The 14,328-nt window shown below is 34.6% G+C and overlaps 1 protein-coding gene and 1 long non-coding RNA gene across 2 annotated transcripts in view; both read right to left on the reverse strand.

Annotated features, from left to right (window-relative positions):
• Positions 1-14,328, reverse strand: part of LOC111044632 (low-density lipoprotein receptor-related protein 2) — a 247,182-nt gene that overhangs the window by 100,060 nt on the left and 132,794 nt on the right.
• The window catches only part of LOC120351258, a 40,545-nt gene that overhangs the window by 10,656 nt on the left and 15,561 nt on the right, over positions 1-14,328 (reverse strand). The window contains exon 2 of the long non-coding RNA XR_005571259.1: positions 4,772-4,817. This is a non-coding gene — a long non-coding RNA (uncharacterized LOC120351258). The remainder of the gene's footprint in view (positions 1-4,771; positions 4,818-14,328) is intronic.

Raw genomic sequence — 14,328 nt, forward strand, 5'->3', positions numbered from 1 at the left:
TTTTGAGATATGAGTGCCTAAAGTTTAAATTTTTGTGCCAGAACATTTCAAGTTCGGTGAAAGATAAAACCATGAGATTTTTAGGATAGATTCTTCATGGTATTGTTGATCTAATAACACAAAAATTTTCTGAAAATATCATTTTCTGAGAAAGTCATTCAATTCACTAAAAATGACCAAAAATAACTTTGAGTTATTATCGGTCAATTTTGGTAAATTGAATAACTTTCTCAAAAATTGATATTTGCAGAAACTTTTTGTTTTATTAGATCAACAATACCATGAAGAATCTATTCTTAAAATCTCATGGTTTTATCTTTCACCGAACTTGAAATGTTCTGGCACAAAAATTTAAACTTTAGGCACTCATATCTCAAAAAGTAATGATCGGAAAAAATGTTTTTCTGAGAAAACTTTTCAATTTTGATAGCTTGATAGTATACGAATCGAAAAACTTTGAAAAATACCACCAGTAGAAAGTTTAATTTTAGCCTTTGCACAGCCTTATAATAACAGAATGCTGTATTAATCTGTATTAGTAACAGATTTCCATTAGAGAATCAAGTCTATCATACATGGGTTACAGCTCCTTGTGTTCAGTATAAGTATATCTTGCCACAAAAAATGTTCGAAAAAATGTAACTATTTTAAAGACTGGTGAGCCTTGGAGATACATTTATAGAATAACACATAGTTGCATAACAGTATGGTTTCTAGATTGACTTTGAAAAGGCTTCTGAACCGTCCAATCAGAAATGAAATAAAACAGGAAATTTATAAGAGGTCTTATAAATCGACAACTAACTGCTATGGTGATAAGGTGTATGTTTATTTAAACTTGAAATCACCAAATTGAATTCCTCATCCTAATAAAGTATGAACAGTTTTTAGCCTTCTCACCAAATGCACTGTTTGTTGATTCAGAAGAACATTCCCAAGGGTCGAGAAATCAGTACAGTAAGTGAAAATGTTCCATCATTGAATAAGCATACTGAAACATATACTTCCTCTCATGCATGCTTTCTCTATGGTTTCATTCACAATTATTGAAATAAGGACTACACACATATATGGAATTGAGAGTTGTATTTCCAGTTATAGCAATTTAGTAAGTACGGTAAGAATATTCACTAGACAGTTAGATAACTGAACTAAAATGTTCAATTTCAAGGAAAATATATCTATAAAGTATATTATATTACTGAACTATCCTATACTATTAAACTAGCAACTTCTGTTTATATGTTTAGATGTTTGAATGTTTAGATGTTTATATGTTTGTATTTCACCGGATCTCGAAAACGGCTCTAACGATTCTCACGAAATTCAGAACATAGTAGGTTTATAATATAAAGATTCGATTGCACTCGATCACATCCCTGGGAAAACTCGCTGAAGGAATTTAAAAGGATAATTATTATTCATCCTTGGAAAAACACATGATAATAATTATCTAGCCGTCTGTTGATGATCGAAGTGAGTGAGCGAGTTCATGTGTGTGGGACTGTGTCAAAATTATGACTCAGCTGTTGAACTTTTGTAATGATTCAATCAGGTACATAGTGCCGGTTGCAAAAAAGCCGAATTATTTTCAATCCTGATTAATTCCAGTAGATCCATCTTTTTGAAATGGTCTTCTCTGATATGGTTCACGTGAAGTTAATCAGTATTAAAATTTAACCGGCTCTTGTGCAACTGGGCCTTTGTGAGGGAAATTTTTGCATTCCTCTGGAAATTAATCTCAATTTACTGTGATTGGATAGAACATTTCTGTATGAATGTTATTATAATTTCTTCTTTCGTAATATATTTTTTATGCCTTTGTACTCCAGAGCGAAGCTCGATATTTGTTTTTAAGTTGTAAATTTCAGCTATAGGTGAATTGAGTGGATGTGAGGTTTTGTATTTGTTTCGATTTTAGAGGTGAGAGATGCCTGTAGTAACGTTCAGTTTACATCTGGACTGATGAAGACAAATGGGCCGCAAGTTGAGTATGACAGGCGATATTTCGCCGACGCAAAGATCCGACTAATGTACAAGTCTAGCGGTGTATTTTTCTGTCAACCAACATGAAAAATGGTCAATTTGATGGAATTTATAACAAAGACACTGCACTGCACCTAACCACACAGAAAATGTTTGTCGAAACAACAGGTGGATGATACAACTTGTTTGGAAACTTTGGTAGCAAGTGCCGAGTTTAGTTTAGAAAACACCAATTCATGAAGAGTCAATACCAAAATAAGTCCACCTGAAGTATAAAGTGAATCCTGGAAATAGAACGGAAGGCTTGAGGTGATCTCTGACTTTCAAAATTGAAGTTTACACCGTAATGAATTATTGAAAGTCAATAAACGACCTGAAACGTAAATATATTTAATATATTATAATAAATCTTGTTATTACTCATTGCTAATTTTTCAATGATTCAGTCAACATTGAACAAAGTCAATTTGATTGGATTAATTCATTATTCAAAGTTTAATTTATTATATTTGAATCGAGGAGTTTTGTGAAAATATTATTGTTCGAACTGAAAAACTGAAATCTGTACATCCAAATGCAATCCAGATTGATTGTCTAATCAGTCTGGTACTAGACTGATATAGTATCAGTCTTTTAGACTTTATAGTCTAAAAGACTAAAAGACTTTATAGACTTTAAAGTCTAAAAGACTTTATAGTCTTTAAACTTATATAGACTTTTTTTTAGTATGACGCCAACTACGGAGATTGGCTTGAAATGCTCTCCAATGAGACAAGACGTACTCTATGACAGGAATACATTCACTGTTCAAATTACAGATTAGCTCACTTGAAATTGTGATTGCAAATTGCAAACTATGTAGGCCTATTCCATTTATAAACTTACATATGACTTCTGTGCATGCCTAAAAATATGTATGTTCAGTTGTATAAGGCTTGTAAATGAGTGGTACCAGCCTAAACGCTGAGAAAACGTTAACCTTTACGTTTCTCTTCTGGATAGGAACAGATTCGAATAGTTTGTATTGGTTTCGTAATTACATGACAGCCTAGCACTCAACTACGGTAATCGTGCTTCTCTCAATTGTTTTATCATTATGATCTTTCACGAACTTCCGTGCATCATTTCTTCATTTGACGAGTTTTGTATGTTCTATTAGCACTTTGAGTGAATCATAAATATCAATAAACTGACATTAACGAACGGTCTAATAGATTTCAGGATTTTATAAAAATGAAGTTTTTTTACATTCTTGCACATTAATAAATGATAATGTACATGTCAAAATTATCTTCCTTCATAACTGTGAAGTACAGTATTGGTTAATAGATTATGGTTAGGAAAATATCAACATAAAAAGATAAAATTGTTCTGATTGATCAAGGAGCATCAAAAGAGCCACGGTAGAAAAATATTCAAAATATCCTTACCATGAAAAGTAAACCTTCCCACAATGAGATATTATTTTTTTAATTTAGCTTTTTATGAGTAGTCTTTAATGTCACAAAGAAATGTACTAATTATTTAGTTTTTCATGAGTAGTCTTGAATGTCACATTGGAATGTACTAATTATTTATTCTCATAATATACAAAACATAGAAATGATTGATTGATTGATTGATTGAGTACTTTATTTATGTAGATTACAATATATACTGGCTTATACACTTATATACAATAGCTTACAATACAGCAAAATTATAGATGAATTTACATAATATAGACTAAGAAAATAATTATTGAACTGTATATGATATGAAAAAGCAATTTGTAATATGATAACTATAGATAATAATTATATTGTTATGCATCTACATAAATTGGCGGAGCTTTGGACATATCAATGTCCATTCTTCGGAAAGAATATTAAAAATATCCTCCCCACTAACTCTCTACCAAAAAATGATGGGAGAGGCACAACAGGCTTACCAAAAACTGACCTATTTCCAAATTTATATATCACATTATTGTCCAAAATAGGTTTCATTTACCTCTCAATCTATTTATGACTGATATGTTAACTTCAAAAATTATTGAATGATACTAGATATTTCAAATTCTGATTTAGAGTTCTAGATTCTCCAGAGAATACTCGTACTCAACTCAATAAAACATATTACTCAACTTGAGAGAATGTAATTATCGATCAAAGTAGTACAAGAGAGAAGAGAAAGCAAAAAAGATAGAAACGGAGGAGAAAAGGTTAAATGGGCAGAGAATCAAAGCATCAAAGCTGATAAACAAATTGAGCTCAATTAACCCAACATACACGTCATGATTGCTTTATTTACCAGTCGCGTAGACTAATTGAAGTGATCCTGCAAAAGCTACTGCGCTCGTTAGGTGACAGAACATTCTCGAGTAACTTGCCAATTTTAGAAGACTAGTTAATGAAACATGTAAAGGAATTCACTCGATTCACTTGAAAATATCAAATTATGGAATGTTGTTATATTGGGAATTTTAGAGTCTAGTTCTCAAATGATTTGTAATATACTTGTAGGCCTCCAACTTGTAAGTTTCTTCGGTCTATGAACCAAGCATTGAGACTCTATGAAGTTAATCTATTAAACAATTATAATTGCGAAACTACCAAGGCAAAAGGGGAGAATGATGCCCGTATGGTCAAAAACTGTGAGTAGGCTAATTAATACGAGTATTATATGATTAAGGAATTTAACTTTTTTCAAAGATACCAGCATGACTAGTGCACATAAGCATAACAAAGTACACAATACTTTCTCGTATATTTTAGAATTTGAATGCTTTAATTTTGAAACTCACCAATGGGAAAATAATTGACGCTTTGTGAAAGAGCACGGGTACTGACCTGTAAAAGGATAGAAATTACATTATAGAAATGGTTAATTATTATGAATAAATCTAATGTATGATAAATTACAACAAATCACAATATTAATTACTAAATGGAATAAGAATGGAATTCTTGCGAATGGAAGTAATTCATTAAAAATATTCTCAACGTCGTTAGGACTGATATTGTGTTGAAAAGTGGATACCACCACCCAATAATAAGAGTCTTGATTTGGGAGGGAATAACAGTTCATCTGTTTTCCTCCCCAAATGATCTTAATGATAAATGCATGTACAAATCGATGAATGAATACTGATTGCTATTCGAGAACTCTGAGGGAATATATATTGTCTGAATCATAGGATCGATTAAGGAGGTATGCTCCAAGCCTAAAGAGAATTTTTAATTTTACCCATAATCTTCTAGTTTTCTAGACGGATAATGCGAAATATTCTAATAACCTATTCAAAACAGACACATTTTATATTCGTGTACGGGTTACTAGAGCCCTGGTTACATTCCAACAGTAAATTAGTCCACTCTTGGATTAAATCCAGAAAATCCAATTCTGAGAACTATACAAAGGTAACCAAGGAATTCCACCCTACTTGATTCAAGAAACTCGAAAATGGAAGTATCAGTTCGCTTGAGTGGGATTGGTGCGGTTACAGGTGATTTTAATCTCGGAGCTTATCTCGAATAAAGAGCAAACTCCAGAAGAAAACGTCGATAGGCGTTATATTATCACAGAGAGAATTCAATTTCCGGAAAACAGATTAGTGAGCAGTATTCGGAATTGAGACTACGTTTTGAGATTCTCCGTTCTATTCAGAGGAATGCTCAAGTGCTTTCTATTACGAGAATAATCGTGCATGAATAAGAGACTTTTCCTACAATAATCTTTCCAAAATCCAAACACCGTATTTCGATATCGAATGTATTTAATCCTCACATTCATATTTCAGGCGAACCTTCAAGTAAATCACAGAAAACTGTGTTTTTATAAGAACGGGAGGATTTCAACTCGCAAAGGAGATACAAATCTTCCCGCGAAAATTCCAGACGTAATTCCACAGTAATTTCATCATGAAGACAATGGCAGAAAACTATTAGACTGATAAAACTAAACTTTTCATCATATATCACAATGAATCTGTCTATTGAAAGCTAATAGAATGATAAAATATAATTCTTCCTCTTTTAGAATACATAAAATATTGAATATTAATTAATAAATGTACATCTTTATTGTATGTGAGTTATTTTGCAATTCTTCAGCTAGATTAATCTACAGTACAGTACTTTTTCTATGAAGGTAACTGTGATTTTTGCGAATATTTTCCAGCACGAAATGGCAAATCGCTTAAGATGCACCTCCATAATAAGGATCACCAAAATGACTCATTTGTACTGCAAATTGCAATTTATACACTAGATATGACCACAGATCTAACCTTTACTTAGTCCATGATATGACTCTCGTTCAAGATGAAAAAACTAACAAATTACAATTCATTCACTAAACATGACTCTCGTTCAACCTGAAAAAACTATTTGGTTAATTTTTCCCAGATAAAACTCTTGTGAATGTTGGTGACGTTCAACTCGAAACGGATTGTTCACGTTCACATTTTCGTCTAAAGCGCTTCTTAAACAAACACAGCCTGACTCACCGCACTCATTACGTACTGCAACCAGAAACAGATTCATTGTCAGGGACTTTGACAGGTTAACAGTTCGCCGGGATAACTCCCTGAGCACACACGGATCAAACCACCCTTTGAGTTATCAAAGTCAATGGATCCCTGTATTTACAAACGCATTACAAGGCTAGAAAGGCTCCAAATTGTAATTGTGTGTGAGTAGGCCTACTGTATCGTGTATTCTCACAGTTTGTCACCGAGTTAAATCTTTCAATTCGTATTGAATTGGGGAAAATCTTTATTCATGAACATGTAAAAATACATATGAATAGTGTATATTCATAGTGAATATTTCAGAGTGAATATTACCTCCCTAGCTCCAAGCTTGTAGGGACCTCATAATAATCTCATTTATTGATTAATTATTATTCTTAATGATGAAACTATATTTTATGAAGCATAACTCTGATTGATTCTTTTCTAACAATGAGAAATGAATGAAACTTTTTCCCACATTCGAAACTCACCATCACCTTACTGAGTATCATAATTTTTATGTTTGGCACATTTCCCTAGTCTTATAGTTACTGGTCAATTGAATACCAAAAACTCATAATTTTTCAATGAGCTGAAAATTTACAAGATTAATAATTTCCTTATGAGGATTTGATGTGAAATATCAATCCTTGCAGTAACATATTTGGCAGGCATATCTTTTGATTGAGATATATTCAGCAGAAATAGCAGGTAACAGGTCGTTCTATGCTAGTTTAAAATTATTAAAGTCTCGACTATTGTCCGGAGCTACAAAAATTAAATTATACATGTATGTATAAGGCATTAGTCATATAATTACATCGTTCTAGAAATTAAGATAGGTTCATAATCCTATATTTTGCTCAACATTTATTTATTTATTTATCATTTACAATCAACTTAAGGACAAAGAAACAGACTACAGTCCAAAACTTCTTTTCATCCCAATTTCATAAAATAAATTGTCCAAATAAAGGTTATGTGCGACTTTCCAATTCTTCACTAATTTCCACATTGAAACAAAACACAAACACTTGAAACAATTAATCTTGAATTTAGAAAGATTAAGATCCGAATTGATAACAAAATCTGCTATTAAATTCTAGATGAAGCTCCTTCAAGCTGGTGTAGTGGAACCACCAAACCCAGGAGTGTTGAAACGGCCACCCTAAATGAAAAAATAATACAGCTCTACAAGGCAAAAAACGCACTAGTAGTCAACATTTACGATTACGACTCAACCAACAGTTTGCAAAATCCTCTTTAGGAAGACAGAAGAATCTTCGAAATGACTTTATCAGAGATAAAAATGAATTTTTAACACGGAGTCGTGAGGTGAAGTGTTGAGGGAAAGATGGCTGATACAGCAGCAACACAGCAGATTCGACAATTTCGGAGATTTTCAAGGAAAGGACTGTGGATGAAAAAAACAGAGACCTAAAGCCCCAGGTGTTGAGGGGATATTGTTAGAAGAAATCGGGACTTGAACTTACGGTGCTTTAAAGCCCAAACGCTAAGGACCGGAAACGTACAAAAACAATGTTATGCTTCCTGATCAAAAAACAAACTCTCTACATATCAGGCAAACACGGTTTCCGTCGTTATATTGGTGGAAAAGTTGGAACCGTTGTAGAAGAAAATATTTCCATTTGATTGGGCGTTATTAATAACATATACAAGATTTGTTTTTTGAACAAAATTGTTCATTTGACTAACTGCTCCCAATCAACTGGGAACGTGATCAAGAAGGGCATAACTGACGACTGACCCAATTAATTGGGACTGAAATCCTTAATGGATTGGAGTTTGAAAGAACGTAGGTATATTCTATATAATTCTGAAATACTATTGAAAAATTCAAACCGCATCATTTGCTACAATGGGAATAATACGATAGAATGGTTTCCAAATTTCAACCATGTACAATGAAAGAAATATTATTTTTTCATGTTGTACATTGTCAATATTGATAAGCCTCATGCTCTCCATTTCAGATTAATCATGAGTAGCTTATTAAGCCTACAGATAACCAGAAATCATGCACCACAAATCGTTGAATAACGATCGATTCAAACTTCATGAAATCGATTATTATTCTCCAGTACTGAGACCATTACATTAGATTGACCTTGGTTTAGAAGTGAAGAGTTTTGGCAGTGAAGATGGATGGGCTCATCTGTTTTGACATGGGGAAATAACGGCTGTGACAGCGTTGTAGCATATTGAGGTATGAACGATATTTCCACTAAACAGTATATTAAACTTGTAACTCGTTTGTGGGTGGAGAGTTGAGAGCTGAGAGCACCTAACGGAGCGGAGCGGCAAAACTCAACAACCAGTCAGCCATCAGCCACCATCCAAAGAACCAGAAGGTGGAGAGAGACGTGTGGATTAGAGAGTGAGAGCGTAAGAGAAATGAGTGAGCAGATAATGTGGGATACAGTGAGAAAGAGAATTAAGTGGAGACTTGTGTCGGTCACGAGGTCAGTGAGGTCAATGACCTCTCAGGCCGGTTTATCCATGGTTCCTTCAGCGTATTTTGAACCAGAGAAATTCGCAACCATATCATATCCTACTTAAAACAAAATTATCATTTATAATCAGGATTCAAAACTAAAAACACTTCACTGTAATATATGACTTAATATATGATGTAACATATTAAATCTGGGCAGATAAAAAGCCCTACAGAAACAGTAATAGGTCTGAAAATAAAGTAACTGGCTACTATCGCCAAATAGATAATAACTAAGATTAGATAGCATCAGCTTATTCTGGCTAAATGGTACAAGAACCTAAAAAGGATTTGAAGGAAGTTTATTGCTCATAAATAGATTATTATATAAAATATTTGAAGATTGAGGTTATGTACATGTATTCACGGATCGGTGACCTAGAGATCGATCAAACCGAGGAACGTAGAATCTGACCAAAACCCCTTGGCAGAGCTTTATTGCAATCAGATGGTGTGCAATGTGAAAAAACACCTGTCCACGTGGCTAATTATTAGGTAGCATGGAATTAATATTAATGTATAGAATATTAACTAGCATGTAAAGAGCATAAATAAAAAACCAAATAAAAATAATTTAATGTATTCAGGAAATAAGAGTTACCAGGCGCATGAATACCGAATAAAATTTGCATGCACCAATAGTAAAACGGCAGTTAATAGGCGGCAACTGTAGGCCAATTCAAAAATATTTCTATATATTTATATAAATGTACTAGATTTTGTGTTAAAACTTTGTATAGTCTATGTTATCGATATGGCTCGAATGCAAAGAAATTATTAATCATACAATCTAAGCAATATTTGGCATTTTTTTGTAAGATCTATTTGAACCTAATGGCGGAGGACTAAGATATTTAAATTTTATGCTAATTTGAAAGTCGGAAAGAGGATCTGTAAAACTTGAAAAGAAGAACCAGCACTCGCCAGCCAAATGCCACCATAAGAGGACCCCAAATATTTTAGAGCGTAGTACCTTACTAATGATTTTGTAAAAGTTAAAGTTAAATCAAATTATTAAATTTCTTAAAAGACTTCGTGATGCTATTGTGAAGCAGAAGTCATTTTCATTTTTAATTAAATTTATAACCCCTTGGAGGAGACGATTCCGGCTACCATATTCCCGGACCACATGGAGTTGGATCGACATCGGCGGCTTACAAGAAGATTTTCGACACGTGAGTGATAAATTTGAATTAGTGATGGGCGCCCTAGTGCTTCGAATTAATCTGATGATCAAAGCTAGCTCGCCGAAAGGGTTTTATTATAAATTGAGAAATTAATAAGAGTAATACTTGCGCAAGTAAAATTAGTATTAAAGGTATTTATTTGAAAGAAAAATATAGATCAATATTTCAGAAATTTCTATTAAATCAAAGAAGTACAAAATCTAGGCTATTAAAACATATGCATATAATATTTAATTTTTTGCAATACAATTTGCGATAATTTATTATAGTTCTAATTCACTAGATGAATGGCTCTACCTATTCCGTCAGGTGCCGAATCTTGCACCCTGAGATAGAAAATATATATATTTGGATTATTAGTGGCTAATTTATCAAGCTGATCTTAAAGCACACATTTTTAATTGAATTGTCTAAGTCGACAAGTATTAGCAAGCGCATATCGCAACTACATGCAAAAGAATGCATACGATTTTAAGATAAAGGCACATGGTAATGATTCGTGCCATAAATCTAGAATATAAAGTTTAGCCTGTGATATTTTATTGATTTCAATTATTGTTCTATTTTTATATTATATTTTTTATCGCTCTTTATATATTTTTGCCTCGATCTATTTTTGCATTATTGTTTAATATATGTATGAACGTTCATGGTGTGCAATTTATTTTTTATTCCTCAACACTATAGTATAAGTATCATATTTATATTTATTATTTATTGAATTACAAGAGTTATAGGAGAAGCCCATATCTAGGCCTATCAAGATTTTTTAAGACTGAATACTATTAGAAAACCACGACCTAATTATATCAAATCTCATGCTTTACCGACTGATGCCAAGCAGGAGGCTAATCGTTATTTAAATATAAATAATAACGTGACATAAAGACATGTCGCCCAACGTGATAGGCCACGGATACGACATAAAGACATGCCGTACCAACGTGGGACTGATGATGAGAGCCAAGCTCATTGAATAATTATTTGAAATAAAGTCAATAACCATATTGAAAATTATAGATAACTTATACGAGTTTTGAGGAAAACTGGCGAAGGGAAATTTGTATTACTTTTTGGGGAATCAATAGCTTTAAATAAAGAGAAATTATATGTTTTAAAGAAAATTTTATATTATTAGTACTGTAAAAAAAAAAAAAATACATGTCTATAGAGAGAGATTATATTTTACAAGCCTAAACTGCTATTACTTTCTAGTCAAAAATATATTATGTGTTTAAGCCGGTTGGAAAATAAGCCACAGCCTGTAAACTAGCCAAGAATAAATTAAAACAAAACATTGGGGGCGCTAGAGCATTATAAAAAACTTAAGTATAAATACCTTGTTGTAAGAGTATCCAAACACTTTACACATCACTGTTTCACTGTAAGTCCCGGTTTGTGTCTCTTTTTTAAGCATTTTCGCTTATCATTCTTATCACTGTTTAATTAGCATTTATCATATTTGACATAATGAATCACACTCCCGCAAACTCTGAAGTTTCATATATGTACGGCGGTTGCACAGATCCCACTTTGTCGACTCCAAGCACATCAAACCCCACCACGGTAGATGCCAATACGCCACGAGAAAGGGAACCAGGAAGCGTCGGGTCGATAGTCTTCGATCCACCAGGTCTGCAACCTCTATCATCCACTCGAATCGACGCCGCTGACACACCATTGAATCAACGGATAGTAGAGATCAACTTTGAAGGGGGCGAGGAGCAGCCTGCAGAACCCGCATCGCCGGAGGCCGAGTCACACCTGAGCAAACAAAGTATATTTTCAATCACAGAGTTAGATCCGCTTCAAAAGGTAATAATGGAACAAACTAGCAGTACTTTCAATATTATGTTACAAAAAACAATGGATAATATGATGCAGGAGATTAAAAAAGAGATTGCTACAGTAAAAGAGGAAAATAAACAAACAGTGGAACAGGGCATGAAAGAGACCGCAGGCGCTATAAAATCAGTAGAACAACGGTTGGATAATATTGAAACTAAAGTAGAGAATCATAGGGAAGAATTAAAAGCAATGATAACCCTACAAAAAGAAAGTCAGGATAAAGTTACGGCAGGATTATCGGAAAGGTTGGATACGGTTACATGTGAACTCAATGAAAGGATAGATAACCTAACCACACAAATCACTACACCCATTCAGGATATAACAAATAACATTAAGGCCGATTGCCACCAAGAAATCCACAAACAAATTACCGTTGCCAATCAAGCCTTAACAACTACAGTTGACAAAAATATTAACAGTATTAAAGAAATACAAAACAAACAGATTAATATGTCCACAAAAATGAACCAACTGCAAGGTAGCATCAATCAAAATACTGAAACTGTAAAGCTTTAAATGGAACTCTACTAATTCAAAAATCCACTCTGACTCAATTAAATCAAGAAATAAACGCAAATAAAATTACACATATAGTCAATGGCAGATAACACAGGAAAAAATAATAGCATTGGAAAATCATATTCAACAACAACCTCAAGGGATTCAAACAGACAACCTCAACGTACATAGTATATTACAAGGACTAGGAAAATTTGATAATACTGATCGCCATTTGCAACCTCAACCATTCATTGATCAGATAAAATTAGTACAAACTCTTGCACCTACTCTTGGAATTTTTGGCGTCTCCGTTTGACTAATTTATTGATTGGCGAACCCCTGATGTTCTTTCGGAGTAGAGCCCATGAATTTACATCATTGGATGAGTTTGTCGCTGTCTTCCTGGAACAGTATTGGAGCAGAAGTAAACAGTTGGACGTGCTAGCGGACATTATATCATGCGATTTCAACCCTAACTTAGACGGTGCATGTACCACTTTCGTCACTGCCCTACAGTTTAAAAATTCTCAATTGAGCGAGCCCATTAACGAATCGGCATTAGCAAGTATTATTTTAAAGAAGCTACCGTATCAAGTTAGAATGGCACTCGCCACACAACCCATTACTGATTGTAAGCAGCTGATAAATCATTTATATGGCATACAGTCTGAAATGGCAATATCAAACCACCGCTCAGACCAGAGATACGCACCAAATCAACATAATTCAAAATTTAATCAGCATAACAGCCAAAATTATGAACCGGTATCATATGATCGCTACCGATCTGCTCCTCAATTTGAACGCCGCTATGAGCACAGGCAAAATGGTAACTGGAATAATGAAAAATTTCAAAATCGCACAACCAACCACTATGCCCAGCAGAGCAATCGTAAGAATCACTATGATGGCCGTGATCGATTAAACTCACATAATAATCACACACAAAACAATTACAACAGAAATTATAAACCGCCACCTCAACAAGTAAGTACAAATTATACATTAGCGCATGCAATAGGATTGAATCAACAAAAAACCCGGAACCCAGCACCCAACGACCCGCCACCAGATATACAGAAAACTACAGCTATAAAACAGGAATATATGAACCACAATATAGCAATACAAGGACAGCTACCATCAAAAACCGCCGCCCACCATGCAATTAAAGCCAGCCGCAAACATCAACCCATTTTAAGTATATTGTTTCCCGCCGAAGACCCATCACCGCCAGAGAACACAAACAGCTGCCAAGAGGAGACCATCACTATACTACCTGTTTTGACCACCACCATACTACCTGTTTCGACCACCACCATGCATCCGCACACAGAGCCTACACCCACGCATCATATCACCACACGGCAAACCAAGGACCCCATGGAAGAACGAGAGGACGGCATCCAGGACAAGAGGAGCGACCACTGCCAGGCCCGGAGACGGAGGCGCCCGAGGACACCCGACCGGCATCAGGACGAGGAGGACAGCATACAGGACCGTAAGAACATGCATCGCAAGGCCCGGAGGCGGAAGAAACGGAGGAACCGCGCGCGCCGATGGAGGCCACATGCACGGTTCAAACGCCCGAAGAGAACACCGGACCGACACCGAGAAGGACAGGAGCGGACCGACTGTGTGCATCCGCGGCACATACGTTTCAAGACGGCAAACCAGCGATGTGACCGGCAAAATGGACCAAATGAATGGAATAGGAGCTACTAAAAGGACTATTACGGATTCGTGCATGGGCAACAAGGAAATGGAAGATGGACTAATGAATAATGGAAGGT

The sequence above is a fragment of the Nilaparvata lugens genome, chromosome 5, assembly GCF_014356525.2.
Source record: "Nilaparvata lugens isolate BPH chromosome 5, ASM1435652v1, whole genome shotgun sequence".
NCBI classification, from domain to species: Eukaryota; Metazoa; Arthropoda; class Insecta; order Hemiptera; family Delphacidae; genus Nilaparvata; species Nilaparvata lugens.